This window comes from Sus scrofa, chromosome 17 (genome assembly GCF_000003025.6).
Source record: "Sus scrofa isolate TJ Tabasco breed Duroc chromosome 17, Sscrofa11.1, whole genome shotgun sequence".
NCBI classification, from domain to species: domain Eukaryota; kingdom Metazoa; phylum Chordata; class Mammalia; order Artiodactyla; family Suidae; genus Sus; species Sus scrofa.
This window is the reverse complement of record NC_010459.5, coordinates 48,457,288-48,475,552: the sequence shown is the minus strand read 5'-3', so window position 1 is coordinate 48,475,552 and position 18,265 is coordinate 48,457,288. Positions and strand designations below refer to the sequence as shown.

At 56.0% G+C, this 18,265-nt stretch overlaps 1 protein-coding gene across 1 annotated transcript in view; it reads left to right on the top strand.

Moving 5' to 3' along the window:
• Positions 3,848-18,265, top strand: part of CDH22 (cadherin 22) — a 132,023-nt gene continuing 117,605 nt past the window's right edge. The window contains exon 1 of the mRNA XM_021077733.1: positions 3,848-4,162. The gene's annotated coding sequence lies outside the window, so the exon portion shown is untranslated. The remainder of the gene's footprint in view (positions 4,163-18,265) is intronic.

The window sequence follows — 18,265 nt, the reverse complement described above, 5'->3', positions numbered from 1 at the left end:
CAGGCGGGCTGGTGGCCCCAGTCCCCGCGCTGACATTTCTTTGGTTGTTCATGTCACGGCCCTTCAGTCTGCGCAGTTTTACAAATGTGCTGGCGAGATGAAAGGCGCCGGGAACAGCGACTGGAGAGCAAGTTCGGAAAAGCTTTTAACTTCCAGCTCCTACAGACAAAATGAGGGGAGGGGTGGGGGGAAGAGGAGGAGGGAGGAGGGAGGAGGGGGACATAGAGGGAAGAGAACAGAGGAAGGGAGTGGGGGAGGGGGAGGAAGGGATGGAAAGAAGGAAGGAAGGTCGGGGGGAAGGAGAAAGGGGAAGGGGAGGGAGAGGCAGAGGGAGGAGGACCATGGGGACTCAGAGAGCCATCGTGGGACAGTCCAGGGGGAGGCAGAGGGAGCCTGAGGGAGGGGGACAGAGATAGGAAGAGACAGGGAGTCAGAGAGAATGAGGGTGGATGGACAAGCAGAAGAGCAAGTGGAGAGAGGGAGAGGGAGGGAGGGAGAGAAACAGCCAGGGGAGAGAGGACTAGAAGGACGGGTGGAAAGAGACAAATAAGGTTCCAAACACCAAGAGAGAAAGAGTCTGGGAGACCCAGAAACACTGATGGAGACAGGGGTGAGGGGGCCTCGAGCAGGGGAGACCATCGGACAGTGGGTGAGAAGGCAACAGACAAGAGGTAAAGAGATGAACAGGGGCTAGAGAGACAGCGAAGGGCTTCTGCAGGCGAGGGCAGAGAGAATCGAGGCACCTCCGGCTCCGGCCACAGGATGAGCAAGTGTCGAGACAGAGAGAAGGGCTGGGGAATAGGACAGAGCCCAGAGCTGAGGGCAGCCTGCCTGCTTCCTTGACACCTGTTCAAACTTCCAGGGTGCCCCGGAGCAGACCTGCCATCGAGGCATTCAGGCTAGAGCAGTGGTTCTCAACTGGAGCTGATTTTGCCTCTCAGGGGACATTTGGCAACGTTTGGACACTTTTTTGTCACAACCAGGGAGGGGTTCCTGGTAGCTGTGTGGAACCTAGAGAGTAGATGCCAGGGATGCTGCTAAAATCCTGCCTTAACCAGGACCCCACTTGTCAGTCGTGCCCCGTGGAGGAACACAGGGCTAGAGGGAGGGAAAATCCACGGAGCCGGTGACTACTCCCAAGGAAACCCTGCTCGGTGCAGCTGGATGGTGTTAGACTCCCTGCTGATGGAGAAGGAAGGAGGGCTTTTACGAACCCCTCTCTGGAATCCTTCTAGCCACGTCCCCACCCTCTCCATCCTTCCTTATCCCACCCCCAAGCCTGCCCGCCCCGAACCTCCCTTATTTGTACACTCGCCAGGCTGTGCCATAATCACGCGCAGGCTCAGACCTCTAACCAAACACCTACATTGCATCAGGCATCTTGCTTTGCCTGGGGAGGTATCACACACCTGTTCAGTATGCTGGCTCTGGTGTGGTTTAGATCCCCACTCTGCCAACAAACTACCTGTGTGATAGGCGGCAAGTTTAGTGTTTCTCTGTGCCTCAGTTTCCACATCTCTCGATGCATATGTTGGTTGCTCTGAGAGTCAAATTGAAATGATCCACTGAAAGCAATTAGCATAGGGCTTGACACGTGGCATGTGCTTTCTCAGTGCTAACTATTGTTATTATCATGTCATTTTTTGGGGGGAGGGTGAAGGAAAGTATGGTGTTTATTGCAGGACCAAGCAAAGAAGACAGGCAGTTTATGCTCAAAAGATCCAAGCTCCCCAAAGGCTTTCAGGGAAGAGGTTTTTTTTTTTTTTTTTTTTTTTTTTTTAGGAATATGGCTTTCTTTTTCAATTGCTATTTTATTTTTTGAAATTATTTTTAAAGTTTTTTTTGAAGTATAGTTCATGTACAAGGCTGTGATCACTTCTGCTACACAATAGTGACCCAGACATGCATTTTATCTATACAATGACACCGATGGAAGTGGCCCATCAGCCTGCTCTCAGCCCCGTTCCACCCAGCGCTTCCTCTGTCACATAACACAGCCTCCTGCTGCCCCCGTCACACTGCAGCAGAAGCCCCTGCTTACCCTCTCCCAGACCAGATCAGAGGGGGAGGTCAGGCCCAAGTGCCATGTCCTAACCTCATCGCATCACTTGCCGGCGGTGTGATCTTGACATTTCAGCCCTCTGTGCCTTGGTTTCCTCCTTTTTTTTTTCTTTTGTCTTTTTAGGGCTGCACCTGCAACATATGGAGGTTCCCAGGCTAGGGGTCAAATCAGAGCTGTAGCTGCCGGCCTACACCACAGCCACAGCTACACCGGATCTTTAATTCACTGAGCGAGGCCGGGGACCAAACCCATGTCCTCATGGATACCAGTTGGGCCCGTTACTGCTCTGCCACGACGGGAACTCTGGTTTCCCCATTCATGCAACCGGGGTGCAGAGGTGAGCGCAACAGGGTCCGGGGCTAGAACAACCTGTGGACAATGAAGCAGGTCTGACTCCTGAGATGAATGGCCCACATCAGGGCCTGGAGGAAGAGGAAGGGGGGACAGGAGCAGCTGCAGAAGGGAGAGAGAACAGAAAAGTGAGGAGATGCATCTGGAAGGGCTGCCTCTGGTCTCTGAAAGCATGAAAGACTGGAGGCTAAGACTAGAGAGGAGGGGGAAGGAGAGAAACCCAGAGAAGGAGGGCTGGGAGAGATCCATGAAGGGGAATAAACCGAGGACTTAGGGGAGGAAACAGGGAGAATAAATCTCAAAATAAATAAAAGTGATGGAGTTTAGTGGGAGGGGCCAGAGGGGCAGCCAGTGAGACAGGTGACTCCATTCACCATGGAGAAGGCAAGAAGGACCAGGGCGTGGGGCTAGAGATGGAAACTAGGGAAGGAGGCAAAGGAGGATGCAGGATAGGGGTGAGCTAGAGTCCGAGTCCCACAGGAGTCCAGGGATCCTGGGGTGACCAGCTCCCTCTTGACCTTGAACTTCATACATCATTGTGGGTCTGGTCAGCGACAGCATGGTGGGTATCATGGGGTCTTGTCTCTTGCCATCCTCACCCTCTATGCGACAGCCCTTTGGGGAGCTCCTGGGGGGACATCCAACCCAAGACAAAGAACAGATCTGTGGAAGTCACAGTTTCCTAGCCCACCCTCAACAACCTCCTACTGAGAACTAAGGGAACTTCGCAATTAGGCCTCATCCTAAAGAGATGAGACTAGAGAAACCATGCCGCCAATGCTGCCAGGAGAAAGAAACTGGGCCAGGCAGAAAGACCTCGGGCAGCGGGCTAGCTGGATTTTAAAGATTGGAAAATTCACCCCCCTGGATGGTGTTTCAGGGCAGTGGAGGGGAGGAGATTATAAAATGGGAGGCTCTGGGGGCCAAGGTGGCACTAAATTTAGGCTGGGGATGTCTTGCCTTACTTTGTTGGTTGCAGGATGTCCAGCGATTGCTTCTGAGACCATTGGGTCTGTGGGGGGTGGGGGCGCGGGGGCGGGGGTGCTTTCTGGGCAGCCAGCCAGGGGCAGCCACTGAGAAGCCTGCGCCCCTCTCCTCTGAAGCCGGGCTCCCATAGTCGTGGGAAAGAAATGGGGGAGCCCCGGACGCCGTAAAGTCAAATGGTGGAGAAGGGTCGGGTCTCAAACTGGGGGTCTCGGGGGAGCTGCCAGGCTGGGCGGGAGATGGGGCCCCTCCTGGGGGCGCTCCCTTCGCGTGGATCTGCAGTTGGAGGAAGGAGGGGCCCTGCCCCCCAGGGGTTCCTGGGACGTGGCCGCGGTGGGACCGAGAGGCGGCCCCTCCTGGCGGGGGAGGGGCGCGCCCCGGGGCGGGGGCCCGGGCTCGGCGGCTGCGGGGTCCCGGCCCGGCGGCCGCCTGCGGCGCGGCGCTCCTGCCCGGCGGGCGCTGCATTCTCCGAGTCTCCACCAGAGGCTGCGGGAGGAAGGAAGGGATCCGTCCCTTGCACACTTCCCCCCTAGTCAGACACGCACACTCCCTCGCTCCCGCTCGCTCACTCCCTCGCTCCCTCGCTCTCTCGCTCGCACACAGGCGCGCACACGCCGCCGCGGCTCCCCCTCTCGCGCCCGCTCTCCCTCCGGCTCCTCCGGGCGGCCGCCGGGCTCCGGACTCGCCCGCCCGCGCCTGGGCTCCCGCCCCACGCAGCGTCCCGAGGCGGCAGGACTGGGGGGGAGCCCCGGGCCGCTCCCCGAGGTAAGAGCGCGGGGTGCCGCGGGAGGGGCGGCGGGACTGGCGCCGAGGGGAGGCTGCCCAGCCGGGAGGGAGCCCCCCGGCCGGCAGGAGCGGCCCCGCAGGCGGCGTGGGGGGGGGCGGCGAGCCGCCCGCCTCCGGGGGAGCCCGGCTGCCCGCGCCCGCCCCCCGCGCGCCCCCTCCTCTCGGCGGGGCGGGCGGGGAGGGAGTTTCCCACGTCCAAACTTTCCCCGGCGCGGAGCCGAGCCGCCTCGCGGCCCGAAGCCCGCGGCCCCCGCCCGCCCCACCCCCCACCCCGCCCGCCGCGCGCCCGGGAGCCTCCGGGACCCCCGCGGGCCGCCGGGGGCCGTGCCGGGGGCCAAGCCCGCGCGCCGAAAGGGGCTGGGGAGGTGGCGCACAGGCTGAGCGCGGGGGCCGGGACCCCGGCGTTCCCGGCGGCCCCCCAGCCCCGGCTACCGGGTTTCGGCTCCCGGGCCCCTCCCAGAGGCGGGGTCCGGGCCGGGAAATACCGCACGGCGTGAGCGTGTGCGCGCGGGTGTGTGTGTCTGCGAGGTCGTGCCGCGTCCGGGGGCACCCAGAGGCTGACTCAAGCCGCGGCGACACGCGCGGCTGCGGCCACCTCCCGGGGAGGGGGCGAGCTGGCCCGCAGGGACCCCCCGCCGGCCCCACCAGCGCGACCTCGCTGCCCTCCAGCCGTCGGGCCGGGCGACGGACAGGTGTTGAGCGAGGGGCAGCGCCGCCCTCTTCCTGAGCACCTGGCTCGGGCAACACTATCCCTTCCACGGAAGAAGGACAGGGCCGACGGCCTCACGTCCAAAGGGAGCGCTACTTGGGACTGGCCCTCGGGGGCCTGGGCGATGACGAGGGACTTGTGGATTGTGTAGGCACTGTCGGGTCCCATCTTACTAGGGCCTCCGGACTTGATCTCCCCTGCCCCTCTTCCCTGGCGCTGTCTGGCTCCTGCCCCCAGCCGGGGTGCGGCTGGAGACCACCAGGCGGGGCTGCTGCGGAAGGAGCTAATCCGGAGTCCCTCGGGGTCTCCCCGAGCTGCAGGGGCACCCCCTGGTGGCGGGCAGAGAAGTCGCCGCTTGAAGCCGACAGACAACTTGAGCTTCTGGGAGCTCGAGTTGTCTTCTCTACACCCCTTCGGGTCTGGCCTGAGGTTGCACAGACCAAGTCGTTTTCTGGGGTCTGATTCCAGCTTTATCCGGGCCCTGGGTGTCGCTAAGGTGCCCCCAGTTCAGGGCTCATTTGAGGTTTTTGCCTGCTGCCAGCCCTCTGTCGGCCGCCTCCTGTGGGGTTCTGGGTCTTAGCCTCTTCCTCCCCCACTAGACGGCCCCACTGCCTTGTGTCAGCATCTCCATTGCCTTGGAACCCCTAGGCTCCTCCCTAACCATCATGGCCCTCTGTCTCTCATTAGTACCCCCTGCATCTGTCCATCAGTGCCCACTCTGTCCCCCTGAGTTACCCTTGTTCTAACAGTTCTTTGGGGCGTTCGGTGTCTACACCCATCCTTTGGGTCTTTGCTCATTTGCGACCGTTTCTCCTCCATCCATTTTCCATGTGGCGTGCCTCGGTTTCTCTCTGCTCCAGTCACCTGTTCCCTACCCCCTTCCCTGGCCCAGCTCCTTCTCCACCCCTATTCCTCTCCATCTCCCAGTGTCTGGGATACTCCTCTTACATTCTCCCTGGAAGGGAAGGCCATTGTCGACATGTAAACCCTGCTTCCTAGGGGTGTCTGCGTGCCTACCTGGGCCCAGCCCCACCAGTCCCTCTGGGGCAAGTGCTTTGCAGAATCAGCCAGATCTCTGCAGCTGGCTTCTGGAGATGAGGCCTCCCCCTCCCCTATTCCCGACCATGAGCACGGCAGAGATCGCTCGGCCCCCCTTCTTCCCCTTTTGAGAATCTCGGGTCCCAAGGGCAGCTACAGCCAGAGCCAGAGCCGGAGCCAGAACCCAGGTGTCCTGACTTTCAGGCTTCACTGACCCTCTTTATAGGTCGGGCAGGTCTGGGGGTGGGGGTGGGGGAACAGTTTCTTGCCTTCTCATTGCAAGCAGAAGAAGGAAACACCTGCTGAAGTATAAGAGGGGTTTAAATTAGACCCCTGTGCTCCTCGGCCAGTACCCAGGGAAAGATGTTGAAATGCCTCTTGCAGAGAAGCCTAAACAGCAGACGCTGAAGATGCACTGGGGCCCCTAAAGGTGGGGTGTTACCCACACAAGTCACAGCTCTTCTGTAAAAAGTGTATGCGCGGAGGGGGTGGCTCTGATCTCAGGGCATCTCTTGTGGTCTGGAATAATTGTGCCTCCAGGCAGGACTTCCAGTGCCCCTGCTGTGTTCCCAGGGCTCTGCTTTTTTTCCAAGGCCTTTGCAGGAGCTCTGCACCCCACAGCCCTCTGAGAAGGGGCTGGGCAGGGACCCCACGAGGGCCTGTCTCCTCCGAGTTAGCGATTTCGCAAAGTTTGGAGCAGCCAGTTTATTTACCACATGGGTGATAGGAGTCAGCCAATTAAATTTCCTTGCTTCTCTCTCTGCTCTTTTTTTTTTTCTTCCCCTTTTTCTTCCATCAGGAAGCTTCATTCGGAAATGCAGCCTCAGGTATTCAGAGAGAGAGAGAGAGAATGATTCCTGTTTATATAACTCGGGCAGCAGCCGGTGCAGCTCGGCCTGGGAGGGGGTGGGAGCTGAGGATGGAGTCAGTGTGGTTCCAGGAAAAGAGACCCTAAGGAGATGGCTTTGGCCTGGGGCTCCCTGGCTGGGAGCTTCCCCATCCTGCCCTGGGGCGACCCCTACAGGGCACTAGGGACTAGGGGCAGGGAATCCACCTTTGTCAGGCTGAAAGGAGAGCTAGGGCTCAGGCCCGGGCTCAGGGAGAAAAGCTTCATGTCCCCTGTGCTGGTGGGCTTACTCTCCAGCCCCCTGGACTCCTCAGAACGCCCTTAAGGTGGAGCTCTTGACTAGAGGCCTTGGCTTCCTGGAACCTTGTGTTTTGATACAGGCCTATCTGGAGAAAGCCTAGGTTTTATTTATTTTTTAACCATCAGGACAGGCTCTGACCCCAACTTTTTCATCAGGACAATGGATGTAATTGAACTTGGCCTTCTCTCCCATGGAGGAGGCAAGGCCTGACAAGAAACTTGACTGTAAAATGCTTTGAGCTCTGTGTCTGTCAGAGGGAATGTTTTTCTCACCAAAGATGATGCACAGTGGCTGCTGGAATCAGGTGGGTGGAGGCATGGCTATCCTGTACAGTTGGGCAGGTCGTTGACTGTGCAAGGGCACTCAGTTCAAGGGGAAAGTGGGGCTGAAATCGTCTTAAGCTCCACTCATCAAGGCAGACTATGTCCTTCCTATGGAGGAAGGGCTGCCTTTCTCTAATTTGCAAAACCAGCTTTGCATACTCTGCAGCCAAGGGCCCGTAGGGGGGCCCCCAGAGGATAGTTCTTCAGTTTCCACAAAAGTGGCCTAACTGGGGGGTTAAGGATATACACACCGCTCGCTCTTTAGTCCACTTCTTTTACAGTGGAGACAGCCTTCTGAATACAGGAGTCTGGGTCTGAACACATGGGGTGCAGAAACCTGGAGGAATTCCCTTCCTTCCCCCCCACCCCCCGTTCCTTCATCAGCCAATAATAGAACTGATTAAAGACCCGAGCATTGGAGTCAGACCAGCCTGCATTTGTGACTTGCTGCCTGCGTGACTCTGGGAGTTATTTTGCCTCTCTGAGCCTCAGTGGCCGCCTCTGGGCAGTGGGAGGCTGGGGAAAGTAATGTGGGGGTTGTGTGAAGGCTACACGTGCGTGAGTGTATATGGTGCTTAGCATAGTGCCTGGAACGGAGGATGCTTCATTAGTGAAGCAATACTGTGGACCATTATTGTCCCTTTGTTTGTATCCGTGGTTTCTGTGATGCTGAAGGTGGCGGTTTCTCTGTTCGGTTTGGCACCTGGCTTTGGCTGCCTGTACCCCTGGCAGGAGTGTGAAGTTGAGTCAGGACCACCCGGATCTGTCTTGGACCTCAGGACCCTTCAAGGGACTGGCCAGTCGGTGCATGTGGCCGGGGCATCAGAATATATCCGTGATTCCCATGGATTCATTTTCCCCCCGTCTCTACTCTTTTCCCCTCTCCCGTCTACCCCACGAGAGCTGCTATGGCGCAGACCTCACTGGCTTTGCCGAAACCGTTGTGGCGGCCTCCTGCCTGGGCTCCCCGCCTCTGATCCCCTCCCACTGCAATGCCTGCTGCAGCCAGAGCGATCCTTCTCGAACACAGGTGGGATTGTGTCACTTGCTTGATTAAAACCCTTCCATGGCTCCCCATCGCCTACTGAATTAAGTCCAGACTCTGCACCGTGACATTCAAGGTCCTTGTAATCCGTCTGCATCCTCCTTTCTCTCCCACTGTGCCTCCAATCCCACGCTCCCGCATTCAGCCACACCTGCCCAGCTACCTGAACACCCGTCCCCTGAAGCTCTTTCAGCACATTAAAGACCCTAACCCAGTACCTGTCCCTTGCATCCACCCAGCCATCTGTCTGTCTGACTGTCCATCCATTCTTTATCCAGTTTAAAATATCTATGTACGCATCCCTATGTGATGTTTACTGTGTGCGAAGCATCGTGCCAAATGCTAGAGATACAGTGGGGAGCAAGCAGACAGGATCCCAGCTGATAGGAGTCTGATGGTCCCAGGAAGGAGACAATTAAACAATTCTCAGGAGCCATGATAAGAGCCGGTGGCGGGGGCGGCGCGCAGCAGAGGCTTCCAGGAGGAAGAGGTGGTTCAGCAGAGACCTGCAGGTTGATTCGCAGTTGTCCAGGAGATGAAGAGGGGCGGGGTGGAGGGAGGATGGGGAGCAGGGTCCGGGCGAGGACTGAGGGGACCAAGTGAGGGCGGAACTGCAAGTTCACTTGGCTGAAATGGAACACGGAGAGCTTGAGGGTACGGGTGTGGGAGTCACAGGAAACAGGGCCAGCGAGGTGGGCTGAAGCCTGGGCCCTGTGGATCTTGAAAGGCATGAGAAGGAGCTTGGACAGCAGCCTGAGTGCCATGGGGAGCCCCTGAAGGGTTTTCAGCTGGGAAGGGGCCTGAAGGGATTGCCTTGGAAGCCTCACTTCGCTGCCCCATGGAGAATGAATTGGCGGGGAGGACGGGCCGTGGCTGGGCCCGGGGAGTAGAGGACAATGAGGTTGGAGGAGTTGAATGGGCAGGCTTGGGAGGCTTGGTAGATGTGGGGGCCGGAAGGAGCCCCTGTTTCTGACCTGGGAAGCTGTGTGGGCCACCAGAGAAGCAAGGCTTTCAGGAAGAGGTGGACAAGAGCTGTGGAGAGAGGATATGTGAGATGCTGGGGGGACATGCATAGAGATGCCTGATGGACAGTTGTGCAGAAAAGACTGGGCCACCCTGAGCGTTCTAGGCCAGAAATAGACCTTTGAAGCCACAAGGATGGATGAGATCACCCAGATTTAGTCTGTAGAATGAAAAGAACCTTGCGGGACCCTCACATGTCTGGGACAGGTGCATCCCAGGATGCCTTCTCTGATGCATCCAGGCACATGTGCCTCCCATCTCTCCTGAGCCCGATGGCAATTAGTTTAGCTTTTCCTGTCTGCCCTGTATCATCGACTAGATCTGTGGTTTTCAGCCAGGGGCAGTTTTGCCCCCTAGAGGACGTTTGGCAATGTCTAGGACCTTTTTGGTCATCACAACTGCGTAAGTGGCTGCTACTAGCATCTAGTGGGTAGAGGTCTGGGATGCTGCTGAACATCCTGCAGTGCACAGGGCAGGTCCCACAACAGAGACTCATGCAGCCCTGAGTGTCGATAGTGCAGAGGTTGAAAAACGCAGCCCTGGATGAGAAGATCTTGAAGGCAGGCCCTGGGTTTTTTCATTTTGGTCTCCCCAGCATCTAGCATGGCACATGGCATATGGCTGATGCCCCTCACTGAAGCAAATTTGGGCAGGAGGAGGGGCCCGCAATCCACACGACATTAAAGCCTTCAATACCTAAGACCCAGCCCTACCCAGGGTTGCCTGGCCCCTCTCCAGCAGGCTGGACCAAGGTGCTGGATACAGCGTGGAGGGATGGATGGGCCCAGGGACACAGCTGCCGGAAAGCTGCCAAACACCCCAGAGCTTGAGGGCATGTTGCTGTGTATATTTTGGCAGCCCATTTTTTCCCTTGTCTTGTTAACTTCTGTCATTTCTTTATCACCCAAGTAAATATATGTTATTTTTTAAAAATAGGCACATTATAGCTAAACCGTGTGAGAAACGTGACAACCTGCTGATGAAGAGCACAGGCTCTGGGAGTTCCCTGGTGGCTCAGCAGGTTAAGGATCTGTGTTGTCACGGCTGTGGCTTAGGTCGCTACTGTGGCACAAGTTCGATCCCTGGCCCAGGAACGTCCACGTGCCTCAGGCGTGGCCAAAAAAATAAACATTTTTAAAATAAAAAAATTTAGAAGTTTAAACCATGGGGCTCTGCTACTTATTAGCTGAGTGAGCCTGTTTCCTCATCTGTAATGTGGGTTTAACGAAGCTGCCTTGTAGGATTGCAAGGAAGAATAAATGAGGTTTTCTCAAACAGAGAAAAAGGGCTTAGCCCAGCGCTGGGCTTGTAGGAAGTCTTCAATACAGAGTCACTGCATATCCTCAAGTGCAAATTTATACATACATATGTATACATGTGTATAATATATATATGTATGTGTGTGTGTCATTTTGTAGAGGAAAGCATTTTTAATTAGCCATAATCCCACCCCCATCTGGCTAACATTTTGGGGGCATTATCCTTCTGACATATATGGATTTTTAAAAAATAAAAATGGCGTCTTGTTTTGCACACATGCCTTTGTAACCTGCATTTTTCACTCTATAATATATTGTGAATGTCTTGCCATTTCGATAAATATACATCTACATCATCATTTTTTAAGAGCTGCATGGTTCTCCATTGTGGCTGGACCATAATTCATTTAACCGGCCCCCACTCTCGGACATTTGGGTTGTTTCCAATCCTTCGCGATTACAAACAATTCTGCCATGAACATCCTTGTACACACATCTTCGCGCTCTTGTCCAATGATTTCCTCGGGGACCACTTGGACGTTTCTGGCAGGAGGCATGTGGCCCTGACCAGATTCCTCAAGTAGAAGCCCCTCAAGTAGAAGCACGGAGGGGGCTGGGGGCGCCCCCGAGAGATGGCAGAGGATGTCTGAGGGCAGAGAACTGTTTGGGTCCCTGGAAAGCGGGTTCTGATGTTTAGTCTGGACTTCTCTATGAGTCATGCCCCCTTATCTCTCTGTTGTCATTGTGGTGCTTGCCAAGGAAGGCGCCAGGGATGGGGAGGTGGACTCTGCAAGTGTGTGTGTGTGATGGGCAGAGTGACAAGACACCAGGCAGGCAGGGGACACAAGGTGGAGGGGCCCGGGCCAGCTGATGGATGGGTGGCTCAGGCAGATGGATCCAGGTCAGTGGGCAGACAAGATGATGGGCAGTGACGAGCTGGACAGAGTCAGGTGACCAGACGTAGGACAGTGGAGCCCACGGGAACCAGGAGCTGAAATCCTGTATTCGGGGACAACTGGGAGTTCCTGGGAGATGCAGCCAGGCCCTGAGGCCAAGAGCCTCGCGGGGCTGCTTCTATCATCCGAGCAGTCGTTTAGGATTAAGCATGTTAGAGTTCAAAGGCTCTTCACGTGTCGCCCGCCCAACCGCATTGTACGGCTGGAGAAGGAAACTTGCCTTGGGTCCTACAGTGTCTCAGCAACAGACTGAGTCCTTTGCCGCTACATTTTCATTTCCATTTTTTCACATGAGCCTCCTGCCTTGAAGGGAAAGGGACCAGGTTGTCAGGAGTTGGGGGTGCAGGATGATGGCCCAGTGGGGGAGGGGGACTGGGAGGTCAGAGGGAGCCCGGTCAGGAATTTCTCTGTCTGTCCGCCTCCCACGATCCTGTTTCTGCCATCCCAACGTGAGCTGTTCAAAGCACAGACCCGGGAGCCAGACTGGACATTCCCACCGTGGCTCCGCCCCTTCGCAGCTGGATGGCCACAGGTAAACTGCCCCACCTGAGCTCCAGCTGGGTTCCTCACCGGGCCCTCCCTCCCAGGTGTGTTGAGAGGTTTGATCCGTTAATAGATCCGTTAATAGATCCAAGTTTAGAACAGTGCCTGGCCCACGAGAACAATGCCTGCTCCCTGAGCATTAACTACTTATATTCCACTCTTTTACCCATTTTTTTCCCTTTGAATTCTGTGTTGGTGCGCCTGCTCACAGGCGCCTCCACAAGCAGGCTGTGTCCCCTTGAAGGCAGAGAGTGTGTCTTTCTCATCCCACGTCTCATCTTCTCACCACCAGGGCCCCCTAGCCGGTTGGGCACATACGTAGTAGCTGCTCAGTAAGCGTGTCTTGAAGTGGCTCGTCGACCCTATCTGGTTGAAGGGATTAGGGAGGGTGCATCAGGGAGGCAGCTTTGGATATGCGTGTTGAGGTCCAGGAGGAGCCGTGTGCTGTGGGGGTGGAGGTGGCAGGGAAGACAGTGCAGGTGGCAGGGACAGCATGAGGGGAGGGGGGAGCTTGGTGAATGTCCTTGGCTGATGGCCTGTTGCCAGCTTTGACCAGAGCACAGAGTATTACGGGGGAGGAATGAGAGCAGCTGAGAGGAGGAGGTTCTGCAGAATTCAGAAGCGTGGCACCCCAGCGAGGAAATGCAGGCACTGGGGAGCTCTAGGAAGATCCGGTTGATGGCACTGTTTTAGGATCGACTTTGATGGGAAAGGAAGCAGGGGGCAGGGGCAGCTGAGATCTTCCGGGAGACACAGGTGGAGTTGGGGCTTGACTGAGGTCATGGAGAACGGGAGCCTGAAGGAAAAGGCACCAAGGAAATATGATCAACAGGACTGCTGGTCGTGGAGGGAAACGGGGAAGTGAAATATGACGAGGTTTCGAGCGTGGATGTCTGGGAGAACTGGGGCGCCATCAGCCACACTGGGGGTCTGTACTTGGGAGATATGGGGACAAGTTGAGAGGCCAGCTAAGATTATTCAGCCAGCCAGCATCTCATCTAAGCCATCCATCCATCCATCCACCAATCCATCTTCCTCCTGCCCACCCACCTCCATTTAAACATCCATCTGCCAATCCGCCCGTCCATCCGCCTGTCCCCTGCCACACATGTACCACTGCCTTTCTTTCCATCTTCTGCTATTTATCCACCCTCGTTTATCCATGATCCTCCAACTTATTCATCCATCCAAGTTACATTTGTTGTGAGCCTACAATGTGCCAGGCTCTGGTAAAATCTTACCAGAAGCATTTGGAGATGCTTGCTTGATAATAACGATAGTGATTAGAAACATCAATGGAAGGGACCAGAATTATTGTATCTAGAAATTTGAGAGGATGCCCCGAAAGAAGGTGACCAGTCTGGTGTGTTCTATTCCCAGGAGAGAACAGAGAAAATTGGCTGCACTTGCAGCTGGAGGGATTGCAGTTCCCTCGGAGGGAGAACTACCTTACTGATCATTGCAGGTGTCTGAAGTACCTACCTGGTCATGTGTTTGCACTAAAATCTGTAGGAGTGACTTGGAGGGAATGAGTACAGATCGGGTCAGGTTTGGAGCACTTGGTGGAGAAGGACTCGGGATGCGAGGTGGGGGTGGGGGAGCAAAGGACCAAGGTGAGGGGAACTTCCGGAGAAGCAGACAGACCTGTGGCTGGGATGAGCCAGGACAAATTGGGCACCTTAATTCTCAGAGCATCCCTTAGAGAGAGGGCCCCTCATTCTCCTCACTCAGCCTCTGTCCCTTCATAAGCCAACATTTCTCTCTGAGCCCCCACCCTCTTACACAGCCCTGACCCCTTCCCAAATCATCTGCCCCCCTCGATTTAGCCCTTGATCCCTTCACTGAGCCCCTGTTCTCTCTTCTGAGCCTTCGTTCCTCCAAGACCCCCCATCTCCTCACAAATCCCAGGCCCCCAACTGAGCCCCTGGTGGAATCCCCCACTCACACAGCCCCCCCCATCTCTTCTCCGTGCCCCCATCTCCTTCTGGAAGCCCTCTCCTCTCATGGCAGAGAGCCTCCATCCCCCAGATTCCCCAGCAGAGCTCTGGCTCCCCTCTGCAAGAGCCCCAGGCCCCTGCAGCGCCCCTACCGCCTCCTGGAGCCCCAGATCCTCTTACTGAGCCGCACCCCCTCCTGGACCCCCAGGTCCCTCCAGAAGCAGCCACCACTTCACTTAGCTCCTGGTCTCTCTCTGCATGTACTTGTCCCCATTCTGAACCCTCAGCTCCCTTCTGAACCTGGTTCCCTCACGGAGCCCTCCTGCCACCCCCAACCCAGGGACCACACCTCTCTCTCCAGGCTCTGTCAGCCAGCAGGTAGTGGCTCCAGCTCTCCAGCCATCCTTGGGGCTTGGCATCAACCCAGTCAGCCCACAAGACCCTCCCCGCAGCCTTCCAGGAGCCTCGGGGGCTTTGGGGATGGAGGGACTCAGAGGTCCCCAAGTGGGCTGGGCTGGGGGAGGAGACCAGCGGCTTTGGCAGCTCAGCCTGGTTCGTGGGCTGGGAGAAGCTGGAGACTCTGGCAGCTTCTGGGTTAGAAAAACAATCACAAATTAGAGAAAATGCTTTGGGAAATTGCTCTGCTGCGTGAGAGGGAGGCCGCCTCGGGAGGGAGAGAAAGAGGCCCTAAGCCAGCAATGGCTCCCCATGGCCTCACCCATTGGCTCCAAACCATCTGCTTGGCATTCGAGGCCCTCGTGCATCATCTGACATAGTGAGAGGCCCAGAGCTGACACCCACCCAGTCCAGCTAGGCCCTTGCTCCAAGGTTCATTGCCACCTGCGGCCCTTTGCTCCCCTGGGCGGAGCTCTTCCACCCACCCAGCCCGAGCACCCGCTTCCAGCCCTTCATAAGCCATTGTTACTACCTTGACTCTTTGCCGGTCCCTCAAAGAACTCGGTCTTGTACTAATGGCACACGGGCAGGTCAGTCTGGGCCCCCAGCCTCCTCTGATACCTATTAGCCGAATGGCCTCGGGCAAGGCTTTTTGACGTGCCGACCCTCAGTTGTCTCATCTGTAGAGTGGGAAGAGGAAGACCTCCCTTGCTGAGTTGTTAAGGTACGGGGCGCACAGGGCCCCGCTCACAGTAGGAACCAAGTTAACGAAGATGGGCCTCTGCACCCGCGCAGCCAGACCAGCACACGGGCCGTGAGGGCCCGCCTTCATCTACGAATATTCTCTTATCACAGCGTCCCCAGCTGTCTTCTCTGAACCCGTCTGTCCACGATTCCCCTGCTGAGAAGATACAAAAAGAGAGTCCATGAGCTTCAGCACAAGCACTTGGGGGTTCCTAATATAAGAAAATGAAGCCATAAAGGTTGAACTTTATGAGTCCCTTGGCCAAGGAAGACGCAAGGCGGGCCATCTTCTGTCAGGCGAAATTAGGACAGTAGCCAAGCGCTTGGATTCTGGAGCCGGACTGCCGGGGTTTGAGTCCTTGTGCTGCCTCCTCCCCTCCGCCCCTTTGGCTGCCTGACTTCGGCCCAGGGACTTAGCTACCTGTTTCCCCATCTGTAAAACAGGCATGATAGTTGCAGTGCCCGCTTCACAGGGTGTGAAGAAGATGCAAGGAGCTAATGATTTGTAAAGTGCTTAGAATGAGGCCCGGTACCTTCTAAGCTCTAGAAACGAGTTTGTCGAATCAAACTGATGAAGGATTTAGGGACATAGGAGTGGACCGCAGGGGTGCTCAAGCAAGATAGGAAATGGGCCTTCTGAATTTGGGTTTTTGCAGAGCCAGAGTCCAGCCAGTTGCCCCGTCAAATTAGCCTCTTTCTGGGTAAGGGATGTTCTCGAAGTGAAAGGGCTTTTTCTGGAGACCACTGGAGGGCTTCACTGGGAGGATAGGCCCAGGCACGGTACACCCAGAGGCAGCCTCTGCAGAGGGCAGCAGAGAAAAGGATCTTAGGGGCACCTCTGAGCCCCCAGGGTCTCATCTGCCCTTTCACTGGCCCAGTGGAGGCTCCTGGCATGACTTCTCTTCCTGCCCATGACAGGTGAGATGATGGAGGGGGACCGAGACATTTTTGTCCAGGGATCTCAGAGAATTCCGTTCTGCAGTCTGGCTGAACAGGGAGTGGAGGAAGCAACCTGAAATCCACTCCTCACCAGCACCGAAAAAGTCCCGTGGTCCCCACACAGCCTCTGCTCTCGAGGCACTTGAGAGAATCAGCCAATGCCTCGAGTCCCTCTTCTCCTTGGGCCTCAGTTTCCTCATCTGTCCTCTAGCTTTCTGCAGAGTGAGCCCCCCCCCCCCCCCCGTCTGCCCTCCCTTTTTCTCCTCCTCCCAAAGCTCCTCCCCAGGCAGAGGGTGGGAGGGACCCCCAGGGAGGAGAGAGAGTTTGTACTAACTGAGGGCACGACTGGAACTTCTGATTGGCTGGTCAGGGCCATTCTTTTCCCAGGTTGCCATAGCAGCCGTTTCCTGGGGTTGTCAGTGATGAAACTCATAACATTGTTTTCAAATAATCCGTGTAATTGAAATAACAATTGAGCTGTTAACTCGTCTCTCACACCCAGACTGGGACAGATCCTTCTTTGCACACACACCCCTGCCCACCCTGGGAGCTCTGGTCATTCCCCACCTCCCGTCTGAGGCTCCAGCCCCTTCCTTGCGTTGCTGGAAGAAAGGGAAGTAAATTTATTATCAAAATCCCAGAAACTCCGGCCCCCAGAGCTGAACCAGAACTTAGAAACCAGAATGCCCGGCATCTTTTTGCAGTCGGAGGCGCAGTGGAGGAAGGGGCTGGACCAGGGTCGCTTGGGAAGGAACAAGCTGGACTAAGACAAACAGTTCTGTTTGTCAGTGGAGGGTGAGGTGTGGCTTTGAGGGGCTGATAGAAGATCACAGAGCTGCCTCCTCTAAGGGCTTGAGCTTGTCCAAATCCTCACCTACCCCTGCCCCCACTTCACAAGGGAATAACGGAGGCCCCGAGAAGCTGGGCTCAATGCAAGTGTTTTTATAACTTTTCAGAAAATACCTGTTGAACGGGTGGATCTCAGAGCACAGACACCCCTTCTCTCTTCACTTCCCTCCCCACCAACCAGGAACCAAAATTTGGCTTCTTCAGTCGGAGGGCTTCCCGGAAGAGGGGGTTGAGAGCGATTTGGGGAAGAGGAGGAGGAACTCCTGGAGGAAGGGGAGGGACTTTTGAAGTGCCCATTCCTTCCCCCCGCCCCCCAACTCCCTCAGCTGGAGTCGGAGGATGCAGGTTCAGAAACGCAAATGTGAAAACAACACAGCTGTCTGCCCAGCCCTCAGCCTGGGATGGAGTGAAAATATGCAAGAAGCAAGGCCTCTCCTATTAGTAAATGTCTCTGTGCCCCTGTGGGAGTGCAGGTCTGCACAGACAGCTCCCTGTAGTGGCAGCTCCGCTGAGGATAAAAGCCTTCGGGGGGAAAAAAAAAATTTTTTTTTTTTTTTGTTCTGGTCGCTGTCCAAGGTACTTGCTGGGTCTGCAGACTGTGTGGGTGGCTGGGGCGACGGACCCTTGCTGGGACTGGGGGTGGGGACAGTTCTCTGAAGATGAGACTGGGTAACAACAAGAGGTTGGCTTCCTTCCCTGGATTCTAGAGTGTTGGAACCAAAGGGTCTTGGCAACCATCTACTCCTTCCATTCATTCTTTCTTATTTATTCAACGTCTCTGTGCCAGGCACTGTGTGGGCCATAAGGATATGAGAATTAGGGACACTAAGCCTCCATTGTTCAAGGACCCTTTCTGTCTTTTGGGGAAAACACACACACACATATGCCCGCTTCATGGAGGAAATGATCTGGGCTCAGTCTTGAAGGATGAATAGGAGTTTTCCAGGTGGATAATGGAGCAAATATTCACAGTTAAATAGAAGTTCTGTGTGGCTCAAGTTTGGGCTACCTTTGAGGGACCTGGGGGTCTGGAGAGGAACAATGACTTACCCAAAGTGCCACCTTGAGTCGGGAGCACAGCTAGGGCTAAAACACAAGATATCTTACTTTGTCAGAAAACAAGAACTTCAGAACTAGTTGGGTCTTTGAAAGACTCTAGCCCAAACTGACTAT